At 52.9% G+C, this 16,841-nt stretch overlaps 1 protein-coding gene across 1 annotated transcript in view; it reads left to right on the top strand.

Moving 5' to 3' along the window:
• Window positions 1-16,841, top strand: part of LOC142313037 (uncharacterized) — a 241,709-nt gene that overhangs the window by 105,216 nt on the left and 119,652 nt on the right. The window lies entirely within an intron of this gene.

Genomic DNA, 16,841 nt, shown 5'->3' with positions numbered 1-16,841 from the left:
TTGTTCATCTTGATCAGAGTCAGCCTGTCAGCATTTTCAGTTGACAGGCGGGTGCGTTTATCTGTAATGATTCCACCTGCGGCACTAAAAACACGCTCTGACAAAACGCTAGCGGCAGGGCAGGCCAGGACTTCCAAGGCGTAGAGAGCCAATTCATGTCACGTGTCCAGCTTGGATACCCAATAATTGTAAGGCACAGAGGAATGTCGGAGTACAGTTGTTCGATCTGCAAGGTACTCCTTGAGCATCTGGGCAGACTTAGGATTTCTTGTGGCACTACCCCGCACCTCAGGGGCTGTGGTACGTGAGGGGCTGAGAAAACTGTCCCACATCTTAAAGACTGTTCCCCTACCTCTGGCGGATTGGACTTGTGCCCCTCTCGGCTGTACGCCCTGGTTGTCCACTGATTCCTGACCTATGCCGCTAGCGTTTTGAGAGGGGAATGCTTTGCCTACTTCCGTGACTATGGCCTTCCGGAACTGCTGCATTTTGCCTGACCTCTCGGCCTCGGGAATAAGAGACATAAAGTTCTCCTTTTAGCGTGGGTCTAACAGTGTTACCAACCAGTAATGATTGTCGGCCAAGATGTTCTTAACACGAGGGTCACGAGACAGGCAGCTTACCATAAAGTCAGCCATGTGTGCCAGACTCTTAACAGCCATCACTTCAGTATCCTGACCAACACGATGACTGAACATGCTGTCCTCCTCCTCCTCCTCCTCATCTACCCTGTCCTCCGGCCAGCCACGCTGAACCGAGGATATGACTGGTGTGCATGTCATATCCTCAATTTGGCCGGAGAGTTGCTCCATGTCTTCATCCTCCTCCTCGTCATAGTCCTCCACTGCATGTTGTGATGAGACGAGGCTGGGCTGTGTGTTATCACCCACACCCACTACTGTTCCTTGCTCCAACTCATCGCGCTCCGCCTGCAATGCATCATGTTTGTTTTTGAGCAGAGACCATTTTAGAAGTTAGAGAGGTGGTATGGTGACGCTAATAATGTCGTCATCGCCGCTCACCATCTTGGTGGAGTCCTCAAAGTTTTGGCGGATGGTACATAGGTCGGACATCCATCTCCACTCCTCAGGTGTTATGTGTGGAGTTTGACCCATTTCCCGACGGCTTACGTGATGCAGGTACTCAACAACTGCCCTCTTCTGTTCACATATCCTGACCAACATGTGCAGAGTTGAATTCCAACGCGTGGGGACATCACACAACAGTCTGTGAGCCGGAAGATGCAAACGGCGCTGAAAGCCGGCAAGGCCGGCTGAAGCAGTAGGTGACTTTCGAAAATGTGCAGACAGGTTGCGAACTTTTACTAGCAGATCAGACAGCTCTGGGTATGACTTTAGAAACCGCTGAACCACGAGGTTGAGCACATGGGCCACGCATGGAACATGTGTCAGCTGGCCTCGCCTCAAAGCCGCCACCAGGTTCCGGCCATTGTCACACACGACCTTTCCTGGCTTTAGGTTCAGAGGTGTGAGCCAGTGATCTGCCTGCTGTTTCAGAGCTGTCCACACCTCTTCTGCATTGTGGGGTTTGTCACCTATGCATATTAGCTTCAGCACAGCCTGTTGCCGCTTCACCGAGGCAGTGCTGCAGTGCTTCTGTGTCGCCCTGGACAAGCCAGGGGCCACAGAGCACAACACTTACACACCCCACACTCCCTGCAGGCACATCATAGTCAAAACACAAAATCCTTGTTGCCTTCCCCAGGGGCTGTTGTCCACACCAGGGGGTGGAGCCAGGCAGTTGGTCTCCACCCACCAAGGAGTTCACAGTCCTGGAGGAGGGAAAACACAGGCAGTGAGAGTTAAGCTAAAGAAGTGGAAGGAGGAAAGTAGTAGAGAAGAGAAAAGTGACAGCAAAGAGCCTGAAGTTGGTCCGGGTGTGTGGCCCGGACAGGACAGCAAGGTTGGCAGGCGGTGGTGACCGTCTGCAGTGGAGGCTGATTGGAGTCTGCCGTAAGGACCGTGGACGGGTGGTGACCCGGCGGTACCGGACCAGTATACAAAGAGAAGCCAGCACCATTGGCAGGGGCCTTTCAGGTCCTGGCAAGGCTTGGAGTCGCCGTGAATTTGCCAAATACGTTAGTGAAGGGGACCTCCGGGTTTCCAAACAGCCAAGTCCCGATAGAAGGCAACCGTCCCACCGTGAACGGGAGACACCGCCACCGCCAAGGGCAACCGTCTCCCAGGGCCAGCGCCTGTGGGCAAAAGGGGCTCCTCCGGCCCATATCCAGGTCGGGGAGCGGGTTACCGGTGGGAACCCATCGCTACCAACACTGAACTTATGTGCAGGGAGAGACAGTCATCACTAACCTTTAGGGAGGAACAACCGCAGCCGTCCGAGGGACCCGTCCATCCAGCCGCTTGTTTTACCGTGAACTGTGTCATCATCATTGGGCTGAGTGAGTACCTCCGTGCCGTGCGGCACAGCGCTGCCCCTGCGACCCTGCACCTCATCAGTCTCCGCAACCTGCCTGTCATCCATCTCTACCCCATCACCGGGCCCCGGGACAACCAACCCCCCTACCCACGGAGGGGAGAAATAACAACAAAGCTGCTCCCTGTCACCGCTCCCGGGATCCCCGTCCAGAGCAGCGGTGGTGTCCACACAATCACCACAACCGTGGGTGGCGTCACGGACAATATCCCCAAAACCCAAACCACCCCATTTCACTCATGGGCGAGGAGCGCCGCTCGAGTCCCCGGGATCCGGCCATCGCTCGAGCCACCGAGCAGCAGCAGCCGTAGAGCAGCGGCAGCCGGACCCGAGCAGTGGGAGAGCGCAGCGTCCCCTCCTCCGCCCGCGACACTTCCAGCTTGGGACTGGTGTGAAGGGTAAAGTAGATGATGATGCGCAGGAGGAGGAGGAGGCTGAGGAGCATGACATTCCGGAGCTGTAGAGTGTGGGTGAAACCCTGACTGAGGTAGGGCCTGCAAAACTTGGTGTGGGAAGGACGTGTTCCGTCCCTCGCTCAGACTGGGTCCCAGCTTCCACAATATTAACCCAGTGTGCCGTCAACGAGATGTAGCGGCCTTGCCCACAAGCACTTGTCCACGTGTCTGTGGTTAGGTGGACTTTGGCTGAAACAGCGTTGTTCAGGGCACGTGTGATGTTTTGTGACATGTGGTTATGCAATGCAGGGACGGCACACCGGGAGAAATAGTGGCGGCTGTGGACCGAGTAACGTGGGACAGCTGCCGCCATCAGGTCGCGGAATGCTTCTGTCTCCACCAGCCTAAAAGGCAACATTTCCAGCGCAAGCAGTCGTGAAATGTTAGCATTTAGAAGTGTGGCATGTGGGGCGTTGGCAGTGTATTTGCGCCTGCGTTCAAAGGTTTGCTGAATGGATAACTGAACGCTGCACTGGGACAAGGACGTGCTTGATGATGGTGTTATTTCTGCGTGGGCAACTGCAGGTGCAGGGCCGGAGGAGGCTTGTTCACGGGCAGCATGGACAGGGGATTGGCTCGCATGCACAACAAGCGAAGACGTAGCAGTGACATCAGCAAGCACTGCTCCTCGACTCTGTTGTACATCCCACAAAGTCGGGTGCTTGGCTGACATGTGCCTGATCATGCTGGTGGTGGTCAGGCTGCTAGTTTTGGTACCCCTGCTGATGCTGGCATGGCAGGTGTTGCAAATGGCCTTTTTAGAATCATCTGGAGCCAACTTAAAAAACTGCCAGACTCGGGAAGACCTAACATTTGTACAGGCACCTTGTGTCGTGTTGTTGTTCCGGGGAACGGTTGCCTGACGTCTGCCTGGGGCCACCACCCTGCTTCTTACTGCCTGTTGGGATGCTACGCCTCCCTCCCCCTGTGCACTGCTGTCCTCGCTCTGCATATCCTCCTGCCAGGTTGGGTCAGTTACTGGATCATCCACCACGTCGTCTTCCTCTTCCGCACCCTGCTCCTCCTCCTGACTTCCTGACAATTGTGTCTCATCATCGTCCACCCCTTATTGAGACACGTTACCAACTTCGTGAGAACGTGGCTGCTCAAATATTTGGGCATCTGTACATACAATCTCGTCATGGCCCACTTCAACAGGAGCTGGCGAGAGGCCAGAATGTGTGAATGGAAACGTGAACAGCTCTTCCGAGTGTCCAAGTGTGGGATCAGTAATGTCCGTGGACGTGTACTCGGCCTGGTGGTAGGAAGGAGGATCAGGTTCTGAAATGTGCGGTGCAGTATCACGGCTACTGACACTTGACCGTGTGGAAGACAGAGTGTTTGTGGTGGTGCCAATCTGACTGGAAGCATTATCCGCTATCCAACTAACAACCTGTTGACACTGGTCTTGGTTCAAGAGCGGTGTACTGCTGTGGTCCCCAAGAATTTGGGACAGGATGTGCGAGCGAGTAGATGTGGCCCTTTGTTGTGGCGAAATTAGAGCTTGCACACGACCTCGGTCTCTGCCTGCACCACCATCACGTCCACTTCCTTGTTCGTTGCCAAAGCCCTTGCGCATTTTGCAATGCTGTGCTGATGTGTATTCACTAGACTTGTGCGTTATATCCAAGTTTGTGCAAAACGCACACAAGTGCACCTGAACGCTGCCACCAACAGGCACACACGTGCGGTTTTTAAATGCAAGCACGGACGCACTAAGAACCTAACAGGTCTCTATCCAGGGACAATGTGGAGCCTCCCAATTTTTGGCTGTCCTGCCAAAGGGCTATACTACAATAGACCCACTTCCTTACAATGGGCACTTCAGGTTTACAGGCCCTCATGCACGTCTCTATCCAGGGACAATGTGGAGCCTCCCAATTTTTGGCTGTCCTGCCAAAGGGCTATACTACAATAGACCCACTTCCTTACAATGGGCACTTCAGGTATACAGGCCCTCATGCACGTCTGTATGCAGGGGCATTGGTGAACCTCACAATTTTGGACTGCCCTGGCAAAGGAAAATACTACAAAGACTCACTTCCTCAAAATGGGCACATTAGACTCAAGAGGCCTTCATGTACGTCTCTTCTCAGGGACATCGGAGTGCCACACAATGTTTCACGTAAAATCTTTCATGTAATCTCCAAAAGTAACATACACCAGCTCTATCTCACTATTGGGTATGTGCCCTTAACATTTCCGCCATGAAAATTCATTTTGGTGTCATTTTTGAAGGTTTTCTGGTGAGTCCGTAAAAATGTCGTAAAACGTGGACAAAATTGTTCACAGCTGTGACTGAGTGATAAATGCTTCAAGGGGTCTTCCCCATGCTGTTGCCAAGTGATTAGAGCAATCTTCTGAGACTTTTGTGACATTTCTAGGGTTTCTACATGCTGCCGGGGGTCATTTCATAAAAATACTCGGGTCTCCCATAGGATAACATTGGGCTCGGTGCTCGGGCCGAGTACACGAGTATTTTGGGATGCTCGGCCCGAGCCTCGAGCACCCGAGCTTTTTAGTACTCGCTCATCACTACGAATATCCTTATTCAGGTTATATATTTACATCTATGGATCTAATTTTTGTGGAGATATGTGTGGATGTGTCTTTCTAATGATTTTTTTCTGTGTCATTATGTCATTAATATATATGGCATATGATGTATGTTTATGGTGTTTCTATTATCAGGATCTATATATGTATACTTCTCCCTATCCTAAAACTATGGATATACTGCATGCTTATTGATAATGCTGAGCATTGTACAGTTTATTATATTTTTTCAAAATAACAAAGTTACATTCAGCAGACACCTACATCAGTTTTGTGGATGGACGCTTTGCATTCAGTGCTTATTTTCCCCTTTTAATAAGGTAGAATTGGAATAGAAGCGCATCAGCAATGCTTGTGATTGATGTACAGGGAAGCACTTAAATATGCGCATTAGCGATGTGTTCACAGTGCATATGTGACTATATACAAACAAAGCACTAAAACAAGCACATCAGGGATGTGAACGGGCATTGTAATCACGGCGTCTGCTGTGTTAAGCACTGAAATGCTAATTAACGCACAGGCACTGGGTTCTCAGTTTCAATACTAAGATTAAAGTTCTAACACCTGCGCAATTACAACTTCCGGACGCCTGAAGGCTCCATGCTGACTACAGCACACCGGTATCCTATTTAGACATTGTTTTAAATGTATATAAGTATATGTTTGTGTGTCACACCTCAGTGTTCTCCTTATTTCCCTGATGAAGCTTGTCTTTACAAGCGACACCCGTTGGGTGGGGATTTACTAACTTCCACATCATGTCAGCACTTTTCTTTGCATTATGATGAGATGTCTTTGTCCGTTTGGTTGTGGCAGCATGGGTATCTGATACAGGTTGTATACTGGGTACTTTTGGGTGATATTTGCTATGAATTATAATTACCTATCGGATCCCAGTGACAGATTATTTCCAGCCTTGATGTCTTTTTTGAGGGCTTTTATATGTGGATAATCTTCATGATTGTTTATGCCTGGTGTAGATATTGTATCCACTGTTTATTTATTGCTGCATACGGACTTTGCTCATGACAACCTTATTCTATTTATGCTGTATTTATGATGGATGGCACTTTGTTTTTAATATGTTATCTTTTTGTCTAAATAAACTTGTATGAAAATTTAACCACATCATCAGTGACGTCACCAGCGGTCTATCGGGACCCGCCACGTCACTGATGACATAACCACAGTGTGGCGCCCCTGACCTGGTCAGGCACCACTGAGTACTGCACCCATGCTGGGACAGTACAACACAGGTAATCCAGAAGGCTGACAGGGGTGTGGTACACAGGCGCATAGTGATCAGGTCTCACACATGTACCCATGAGAGGACCCCTGGGGATCCCAGGAGGGGGAAAAGCCTTGACCTTCACTGGAATAGTGGAGGGGGCCAAAAGCCTCCATCTCCTCTCAAGGGGTGTGGTAAGAGAATCTGGTTGCTAGGTGGCGTAGGCAAGAACAGGAGAGGAGGGGCAGTGAGTCAGTTAGAAGAGAACTCCAGAGGGCTCAGTGAGGAGCAGACCTGTGGGGTTGATGCTGTCTAACAGCGCCCGCGCAGTGGCTACTGACGGGGGAGAACGGTCAACTAGGAGTGCTGCCTGAAAGCCAGCTTCAGCTAGAGAGAAAGCACGGAGTGGGAAGTAAGGAGACTGCTAGAGAGCACCAGGCCCAACCGGGCGGCAGATCCCGAAGCGAAGATAGATCCAGCTTTCTTCTGCTAAACCTGCCGGTGTGGGGCTCTCAAAGCCCACACCACAACACCACAAAAGCCGCAGCCACGTAACCGCAGTGAGGGCCCATAGGTCACAGGAGGCAAGAAGCTGGAGTGGCCTGGTCCGGGGAACAAGCAAACGGCAAACAAAAGGGGGAGAGAGGCTGCAGCATCTTCCCTGGGCGACCCCCATAGGGACTAAAAGTCGGGGTCACCCCAAACCACCAAGGGCTAAGGAAGGCGAGTCAGTAGTCACCCTCATAAAGTCAGCCTGAAGGATACCTGGTTCCAGCCTGGTTCATCCCAGCTACGCCCGGGCTACTCACCCTGCCATCAAATGTGAGTAAAGCCCTTGAAAGACAATTCTGCCTGTGTGGAGTTATTCTGCGCCTTGTGGTACTACAAACCTACACCGGGCCCTGGGGCTTGCCTCACTCTCAGGAGGCTATTCCAACTAACTGCACACACCATCAGCCCCAGGCGTCCCCTAACCTGCAGTGGCGGTCCCCACTGACCGCAATACTGAGAGTGGCGTCACGATCAAAACCGAAGATTTCCTATCTGTGACCAGCACCAGCTACGTGGAGTCCCTGAAGGTATGCACCGGTACTGCACATGCGGGGCTTCACATCTGGCGTCACGAACAGGATAAGGACTAGACCTGTTCAGACAGGTGACCATGTGCCTAGGCGGTCCGCTTGAAAAATTGGAAGCGCCGCCATATTGCCACCATGAAAAGCGCGCTGAAAAACAACAGCAGCCCGCGCTGGGAGAAGTTACCGCCCACGAAGAGGTGTGGCTACCCAGAGATCCCCTGCAGAGTTCGGAGCTTGCCAGCAAAGAGAGCGGAAGCGTCCGGAGACGGCAGAGCAGAAGAGAAGCCAGCAGCTTGCTAATGAAAATGGCGTCTGAGTGCAGAGACCCAGAGCCAGGCTCCGCTGTCTGGTGGTGTCGGGAGCTTGCCGAGTTCTGCGATCAACTGGAAGCCAGGGTCGGAAGGCTGATCAGAGAGGGACGCGAGGAGTTCCTATGGATGACCGCGGCGGTTCGGGCCTACGAGGAGAGAGCCGCGCACCGAGTGCCAGATTGGGCGGTGACAACTCAGACCCCGATGCTGCCAACGATGGGTGAGTCGAGTGATGCCCCGGCTAGCGCAAGTGCCCCGACCCCTACTGCCACGCCCGCGGTCCCTGAAGAGGCGCCCGGCGCGGCGACGCTGAGCCAGGCCGCAGCCACGCCAGGTGCGGCCCGCCAAGCCCAGGCCGCCGCAGCGATGCCCTGCTCGGCCCGCCAAGACCCGGCCGCCGCAGCGATGCCCTGCTCGGCCCGCCAAGCCCCGGCCGCCGCAGCGATGCCCTGCTCGGCCCGCCAAGACCCGGCCGCCGCAGCGATGCCCTGCTCGGCCCGCCAAGCCCCGGCCGCCGCAGCGATGCCCTGCTCGGCCCACCAAGACCCGGTCCCTGCAGAGATGCCCAGCCCAGCCTGCACAGACCCCATCGCAGCTGCGACGCCGATCCAGGCCGCCGCCATGCCGGGCGCGGCCCGCCAAGACCAGGCCGCCGCCATGCCAGGCGCGGCCCGCCAAGACAAGGCTGACGTACCATTTACCCCGGCCTGCAAGGCCAGAGCAGACAAGGCTCCCCAGGTTCAGGAAGTCCCTGCTAGGCAATCCCTGGTAGGTGAAGACTCCGCATACTGGCAGCTAAAAGCCGACCTGGAAGCTAAGTTCCCACGGGAGATGGTGGAGCGGTACATGCTCCCTCCGCACACCCCGAAGAGTATCCCGACAGCTCCTGCAGCAACCACGGCAAAGAGTTCCCCACCTGGGCCGGCAGAAAGAAGTCCATCCCCAGCACTGCTACCCAAGGAGTGCCAGGAAGAACTAAGGGGGGGAGGAGGCCAGGAAGCTGAGAGGCTGACTCCAGAGCCATACCCAGAGCCAGAGATGCTGCCCTATTCTCGCTGGGATGAGGAAGATTTGACACCATCTGCAGAAGAAGAACTGCCCAAAAGCCTTACCTGGGAGTTTGTGAGCTGCACCCTACAGAATCCAGCCCGTAAGACACACCGCAACAGAACGCAACTATCCCCTGCACCGTCATCCCCAGAGCAGAGAGAAGTCACCGCCAGAGACTTGCAAGAAAAACGAGCCCTGAGAAGGTCCAAAGCCCAGGCCAGAGGACCCCTTTTCAGAGGAGTAGTGGAGGATTTTAATCTGAGAAGTGGATACGGATTCATCGTAGCACCTGGTATCAAAGAAGGGATATTTGTCAACAGAAGAGATGTGAGAGCTCATCTGCCTCGAGGACACCCTGGCAGAAATCTAAAGATGGGAGATTCAGTCCAGTTTACTATGCATCAAGGCGAAAGAGGATTGTATGCCCTGGACGTAACACAAAGTCCTAAAGAAAGAGAAGGAAGACAAAGCAGAGAAAAAGAACCTACGGATGAGACGACCACAGACGACGATAAAGAGCAAGAAAGCAGCAGGTGCCACCGCCATACAGGCTCAAGCCCTGGTAAAGAGGAGTAAAGTAAAGTAAAGTAAAGAAAGAAGTTACCAGATGAAGTTTTGAAAAGTTTTGTTTTGCAACGTTCAAGTTCAAGCATGTGCCCACAAAAACTATTGTGAGAAAACCATAAACCTTAAGGCTATGAACTGGCTATAGCCACAAACTCTCGCAGTGTAAATAGTTACACCAGAGGGCACCACCACCACCAGAGTCAGCCTGTTTAGGGGCTTGGCTCGTCTGCAACCAGGAGGAGCCCGTCCGTATATAGGGCCTTGGCTCACCTGCAACCAGAGAGCATGCCTGTTTATGGGGCCTGGCTCACCACCACAAAGAGGGTACCTGGTCAGCACCAACTGTGGAGGCCGCCTCTGCATCCTGCCAGAAGAGGCCGAAGGCGCGGATCCACCAGGCCAGGTATACCCTGAAGACCACCAGCCCATGAAAGCCGCCTCTACATCCTGCCAGAAGTGGCTGAAGTCGCGGCCAACGTGAAAGGGTTTTGGGTGGGTTAACGGACTTGTGGGTGGAGGGTGGTGATGTATGGTACCTGGTGCTTTTAAATGTTTTACATGTTTTAATGTTTTATGCATTTTAAAATGTTGTCTTGCAGCCCGAGGACGTGCTGGTGATAACTAAGGGGGAATGTGGCGCCCCTGACCTGGTCAGGCACCACTGAGTACTGCACCCATGCTGGGACAGTACAACACAGGTAATCCAGAAGGCTGACAGGGGTGTGGTACACAGGCGCATAGTGATCAGGTCTCACACATGTACCCATGAGAGGACCCCTGGGGATCCCAGGAGGGGGAAAAGCCTTGACCTTCACTGGAATAGTGGAGGGGGCCAAAAGCCTCCATCTCCTCTCAAGGGGTGTGGTAAGAGAATCTGGTTGCTAGGTGGCGTAGGCAAGAACAGGAGAGGAGGGGCAGTGAGTCAGTTAGAAGAGAACTCCAGAGGGCTCAGTGAGGAGCAGACCTGTGGGGTTGATGCTGTCTAACAGCGCCCGCGCAGTGGCTACTGACGGGGGAGAACGGTCAACTAGGAGTGCTGCCTGAAAGCCAGCTTCAGCTAGAGAGAAAGCACGGAGTGGGAAGTAAGGAGACTGCTAGAGAGCACCAGGCCCAACCGGGCGGCAGATCCCGAAGCGAAGATAGATCCAGCTTTCTTCTGCTAAACCTGCCGGTGTGGGGCTCTCAAAGCCCACACCACAACACCACAAAAGCCGCAGCCACGTAACCGCAGTGAGGGCCCATAGGTCACAGGAGGCAAGAAGCTGGAGTGGCCTGGTCCGGGGAACAAGCAAACGGCAAACAAAAGGGGGAGAGAGGCTGCAGCATCTTCCCTGGGCGACCCCCATAGGGACTAAAAGTCGGGGTCACCCCAAACCACCAAGGGCTAAGGAAGGCGAGTCAGTAGTCACCCTCATAAAGTCAGCCTGAAGGATACCTGGTTCCAGCCTGGTTCATCCCAGCTACGCCCGGGCTACTCACCCTGCCATCAAATGTGAGTAAAGCCCTTGAAAGACAATTCTGCCTGTGTGGAGTTATTCTGCGCCTTGTGGTACTACAAACCTACACCGGGCCCTGGGGCTTGCCTCACTCTCAGGAGGCTATTCCAACTAACTGCACACACCATCAGCCCCAGGCGTCCCCTAACCTGCAGTGGCGGTCCCCACTGACCGCAATACTGAGAGTGGCGTCACGATCAAAACCGAAGATTTCCTACCTGTGACCAGCACCAGCTACGTGGAGTCCCTGAAGGTATGCACCGGTACTGCACATGCGGGGCTTCACAACAGCACCGCCCCAAACATCCTACCAGTCATCATCAGAAGCCCAATGATGAGGTGACAGGTCATAGGGGCGGGCTTCCGCGAGCCAGTCCGGATCAGGGCACCTGATGTTATCCAGCCTATCAGGCCCTGCCACATCATGGACATGCCCAATAAAGTCCTCACTGGACTTAGCCTCAGATACTGCACTAAGTGTGTAAGCATGCTAAGTAGCCTGAACTGAGGCCTCAGGAAAGGAACTAATAGGCTGAGCATGCTCACTAGACGAAACACTGGACATAGGCTCTGGCTGGGGTAAATCAACACATGCATGCGCATTATCCAACTCTCCACACTTGGGCGTGGAGGAATAAGCAGCCAGCTGGATGACCCGAGACATTGCCAAAAATGGAAGCCAACGCCTTGGCGGAACAAGAACCGCAGCAGGCTGCTTGCGGCTACGGCGGCGCCGATTTGTAACAATACCCCCACTCTAGCGGCCCCCCCACTCGGATGTTTCGTAGTCGTCGCAGGTACTACTGTGCAACGGGCAGGAGATGGAGACTTGCAGTGGGAGCCACAAAACTTGCTCCACTGCACAATCTCCCCTGACGACCACTCGATATGTGGGCAATGCCACTTCAGCCAAGGCATGGCCATCAGAATATCATCTGCACCCTTAGGCCCTGTGCGCCGCACGCTGCGGATTTACCAGCGGATTTGCTGCAGAAAATGTGTCTAACATTGCTGCAGTCATTCCCCAGCAAATCCTATGGGTTTTAAAAAATGCTGTGCGCACACTGCGTTTCTTAATAACCGCGGATTTACCCGCAGATTTTCCGCTGCGGAATGAATGAGCATGTCACTTATTTTCCGCAGGTACCTCCGGTTCTTGCCATAGATAATGGTACAAATCCGCGGGGACCAGCTTGCGGTAAATCCGCGGCAAAACCGCTGCAAATCGCGGCAAAAACGCAGGTGCGGTTTTACTGCTGTTTTTACCTAGGTTGCGGGATTCTTTCAGAGGGTCCAGATTTTTCTTAAGAAATAGACACTTTCTAGTGTGCACATAGCCTTAGGGAGAACCAGGAAAGAAATGGTCTACCTATGCCCAGATGGCATGGCAAGGGTAATGGGCACCGTTCTGTAGGGAATGACTTTGGGTAAAAAGGACCCATCCACCACACGGACTCTCACTGGCCTTGGCATTTGCACCAGCGGGATGTTAAGCCGCTTGGCAAAAGAGGAGAAGATGAAGTTATCCCCAGCACCTGTGTCCACACGAGCCCTTGTGGACCAGGTAGCTCCTTTAAGGGACACGGATGCAGGGAAACGTCACCCTATAGGATGACGCCTGGTCCAATCTGCCAGCAGCTATGGTCACCGATCGCGGTCGCTTAGCCTGATGCTTTGGGCAACGTTTTGTATAGTGACCGAACTGCCCACAAGCAAAACAGGTAGGACCCTTGCGACTCGGTGACCAAGCAGCACCAGCCCTGGAGATGTCCATAGGGACGAGGACATCCTCTAAGGGAGGTGCAGTGGGAGAGACCATCACAGTGGCCGAACGAACCCCTGACCAGCGCCCCAGCTGACGTTCGGAGTTTCGTAGGTCAATACGGGTAGCCAGTGTCATAAGGCCCTCAAGGGAAGTTGGCACCTTGCGGGAAGCTAATGCATCCTTAATGTGCGAGGCCAACCCCTTCCAAAAAACAGGAATGAGGGTCCTATCTGGCCACCCAAGTTCTGTGGCGTGTGTCCTGAACCTCACAGTGTACTGACTGGAGGAGCTACTCCCCTGCTCCAAAGTCAGCAGCTGTAAGGCCGTGTTATGAGTGACCAGAGGCCCCAGGAATACTTGCCACATGGACTCCAAGAACTCAGTGGAGTTCTGAACTATGGGGTCGTCTCTCTCCCACAAGGGTGTAGCCCACTCCAGTGCTCTATCTGTGAGCAGGGAGATGACAAAGCCTACCTTCGACATCTCTGCAGGGAACCATGCAACCAGCTGCTCCAGATGGATTGAGCACTGGTTCACGAATCCGTTACACGCCTTGTTGTCCCCAGAAAACTTATTGGGCAGCGAGAGGTGAGGGAGGGGTGGCGTGGGCTTGATGGCAGAAGACACTGTTGCAACCGCCTGAGCCACCACATCAGCCATATCAGCAGCGAGAGCAGACTGCTCCAAAGACCTGACTTTGGTCTCAAGCTGCTGTATGACCGATGAGGCTGCTATATATCTTCCATACCAGACAGACCCTAGCGCAGTCGTTCTGTTACAGGGGGACTGGAGGATTAGGATGAAGGTAGCAAATATCCCAATCGCCAGTTGGGGTCCACCGTGCAGTGATGGTAAACTGCTGCTGGTAGCCGGAAGGTCAGGCGGATAATACAGAGCTAGGTGGCTCCGAAATAATATAAGTCTGACCCAAGTTAAAAGTCACTTGGACCAGGACTATTGTGAACCCTGTTAATGCCACAGGGCCCACACACCTAAACCAGGACCTCTCCTGTTAATACTACAGGGAGTCTTGGGGTAGCTGTCCGTACTCGTACGGGACAGTAGGTGCATCCCAGTTCACACCACTGGACTGCTACAGCAAGACTGGAATGGTAGGAGGGGAAGCGGGACAACTATCCCTTCCATGCCTCACCACGAATCTTGGTGCGACAGACACCGGACGCCTAACCCTACCTACCGCCTCCAGTACAATGGCTCTAGAACTGCAATGGCTGCCAATGCTCTATGAGCAAACATGTGTGACAACTGCACACTGAGGTGCGCTCTTCAGTACCTTTTAATAATTAGGGTCCGCCCCAAATACCTTGTCACACAACATGGCGTCTACAGGAGCCAATTGCGGAGTGCCACATCATCAGTGACGTCACCAGCGGCCTAACCGTACCCGCCACGTCACTGATGACACAACCACATCACTGCCCCAAACTCCCTACCAGTCATCGTCAGAAGACCAACGATGGGGTGCCAGGTCATAGGAGCGGCCTTTTGCGAGCCACTCCGGAATGGCCACATCATAAGGGCACCTGACACTATCCAGCCTATCAGGCCCTGCCACATGATGGACATGCCCAGTGAAGTCCTCACCAGACAGCCTCAGATACTGCACTAAGTGTGTGAGCATGCTCAGTAGCCTGAACTGAGGCCTCAGTGATGGAACTAACAGGCTGAGCATGCTCACTAGGCGAAACACTGGACATATGTTCTGGCTGGAGGAAATGAGCACACGCATGTGCACTAGCCACCTCTCCACACTTGGGTGTGGAGGAATAAGCAGCCAGCTGGATGACCCGAGGCATGGTCAAAAACAGAAGCCGACGCCTTGGTGTAACAGGAACCGCAGCAGGCTGTTTTGGCTATGGCGGCGCCAATTTGTAACACTTGCCTCTGTGCTCTGAACACAGACTGAACTCTGCTATGTTAGTCTACATGCGCACGCTGCAGTTTTTTCTGCACACAAACTACAACCAAAACTTCACCTTGTCAGAGAGAGCCTGGAAATGTAAAAAAACGCTTGTAATGTAGGTGCGTTTTTGATGCGTTTTTGGTGATTTTTTTGTGCGTTATTGGTGCCAAAAAAGGCAAGTAAAATGCACCAATTTGATAACATGCGTTTTTCCTTGTATTTTCATGACAAATGTTGACACAAAATGCAAGAAAGAATGAACATGCTGCTTCTTTTTTGTTACAAACTTTTGTAAAATAAAAAAAAACGCTGACAAACTGCAAGGTGCACATCTGACTTCTCATAGACTTTGCTGGGAAGTCAAATGTCAGAAAGTTCTGACAACAAAACTGCAGCAAAAAACACAGCCTCACTCACACATCCATGTAACACAGACATCTGAATGAGGCCTTACACTGGTATAAGAGAGCTCAGTCAGTGTGCAGAGTGCAGTAAAAAGAAACAATCAGCTTGCAGTCCATGTACCTGATTCTATTATGTTAGATACATTCTGCTGAGCCATGTATCTAAACCTATATTGTGATATTAAATTGGCAGAACCATGTATGTAATCATTTCATGTGTGATATTCTGTTGTGCATTGTATCTAATGCTATCACGTTAAACATTGAACACACACAGCTCCGCTCCGCACGCCTCGTACACACACGGCTCCGCTCCCTACGCCTCGTACACACACGGCTCTGCTCCGTACACCTCGTACACACACGGCTCCGCTCCGTACACCTCGTACACACACGGCTCCGCTCCGTACACCACGTACACACACGGCTCCGCTCCGTACACCTCGTACACACACGGCTCTGCTCCGTACACCTCGTACACACACGGCTCTGCTCCGTACACCTCGTACACACACGGCTCTGCTCCGTACACCTCGTACACACACGGCTCCGCTCCGTACACCTCGTACACACACGGCTCTGCTACATCCACACTGTAAACCCCTCCTGACCCCACACATAACCTTCCCCTCATCCAGCACCATGACAACAGCACAGCAGAGCCCTGCATACACTGAGGAGCTGATCATGTGACCCCTGACTCCTCCCCTCCATGTGACATCATCACAGGTCCTGGAAGCACAGAGCAGCCATATATCTAGGGTTGTGGCTAAATCCCAGTGGGTAGAAGGACCTATAGGTGTGACGACTTGTATGGTGGGCGTGGTGATGTTTCCTTCTGTCCAGTATAATCCTGCAGGCTTCGCCCTCCCTGCAACCCCCATCTGGGGTCATACCCTCAGATCCCCGCTTCTAGTATAATCAACTCTATGCCGACGTGGACTTAGAAGAATTATGTATCTTCTTGATATGAGCCCCGCCCCTTTCTGGTCACATGGGCGTGACGTGTGCAGAGGTCCCTCTGGCTACTGGGATTTAGATGTTACCATATATCTAGTGTGCGGCTCTGCAGGAGGAGGTGTGTGGAGATTCCCCATTACTGGGCTCAGGCTCCATACACATTAGATGCTGGGGGAGAACAATCGCTCTATAGAAGAGAATTCTCCTGATTGCCCCGTGAAGGATGGATATGGACAGGGACAAGATGGCGGAGAGGATATTACACCTCACCCTAGAGATCCTCTTCCGGCTTACTGGAGAGGTGAGAGGTTCTGATGACGTCACATTACATCATTCTTATCTATGGGAATAACAGATGGACAGAACTGGAGAGGTGAGGACTCTGGAAATGTCTGGAGTGAGATTTCTTACTGTGTCTCTCCATAACCAGGATTACACAGTAGTGAAGAAGACCTCTAGTGAGCGCTGTCAGGCCCCTGTGTCTGAGGGATGGGGAAGACCCCTGAGCCCAATCACGGGGCCTCCACCTCACCCCCCGATACATGAGGACATCAATGACCAGAAGATCCTAGAACTCACCTACAAGATG

The sequence above is a fragment of the Anomaloglossus baeobatrachus genome, chromosome 5 (genome assembly GCF_048569485.1).
Source record: "Anomaloglossus baeobatrachus isolate aAnoBae1 chromosome 5, aAnoBae1.hap1, whole genome shotgun sequence".
In the NCBI taxonomy this organism is placed as follows: domain Eukaryota; kingdom Metazoa; phylum Chordata; class Amphibia; order Anura; family Aromobatidae; genus Anomaloglossus; species Anomaloglossus baeobatrachus.
The sequence above is the reverse complement of the archived record's forward strand: the minus strand, read 5'-3'. Positions and strand labels throughout refer to the sequence as shown.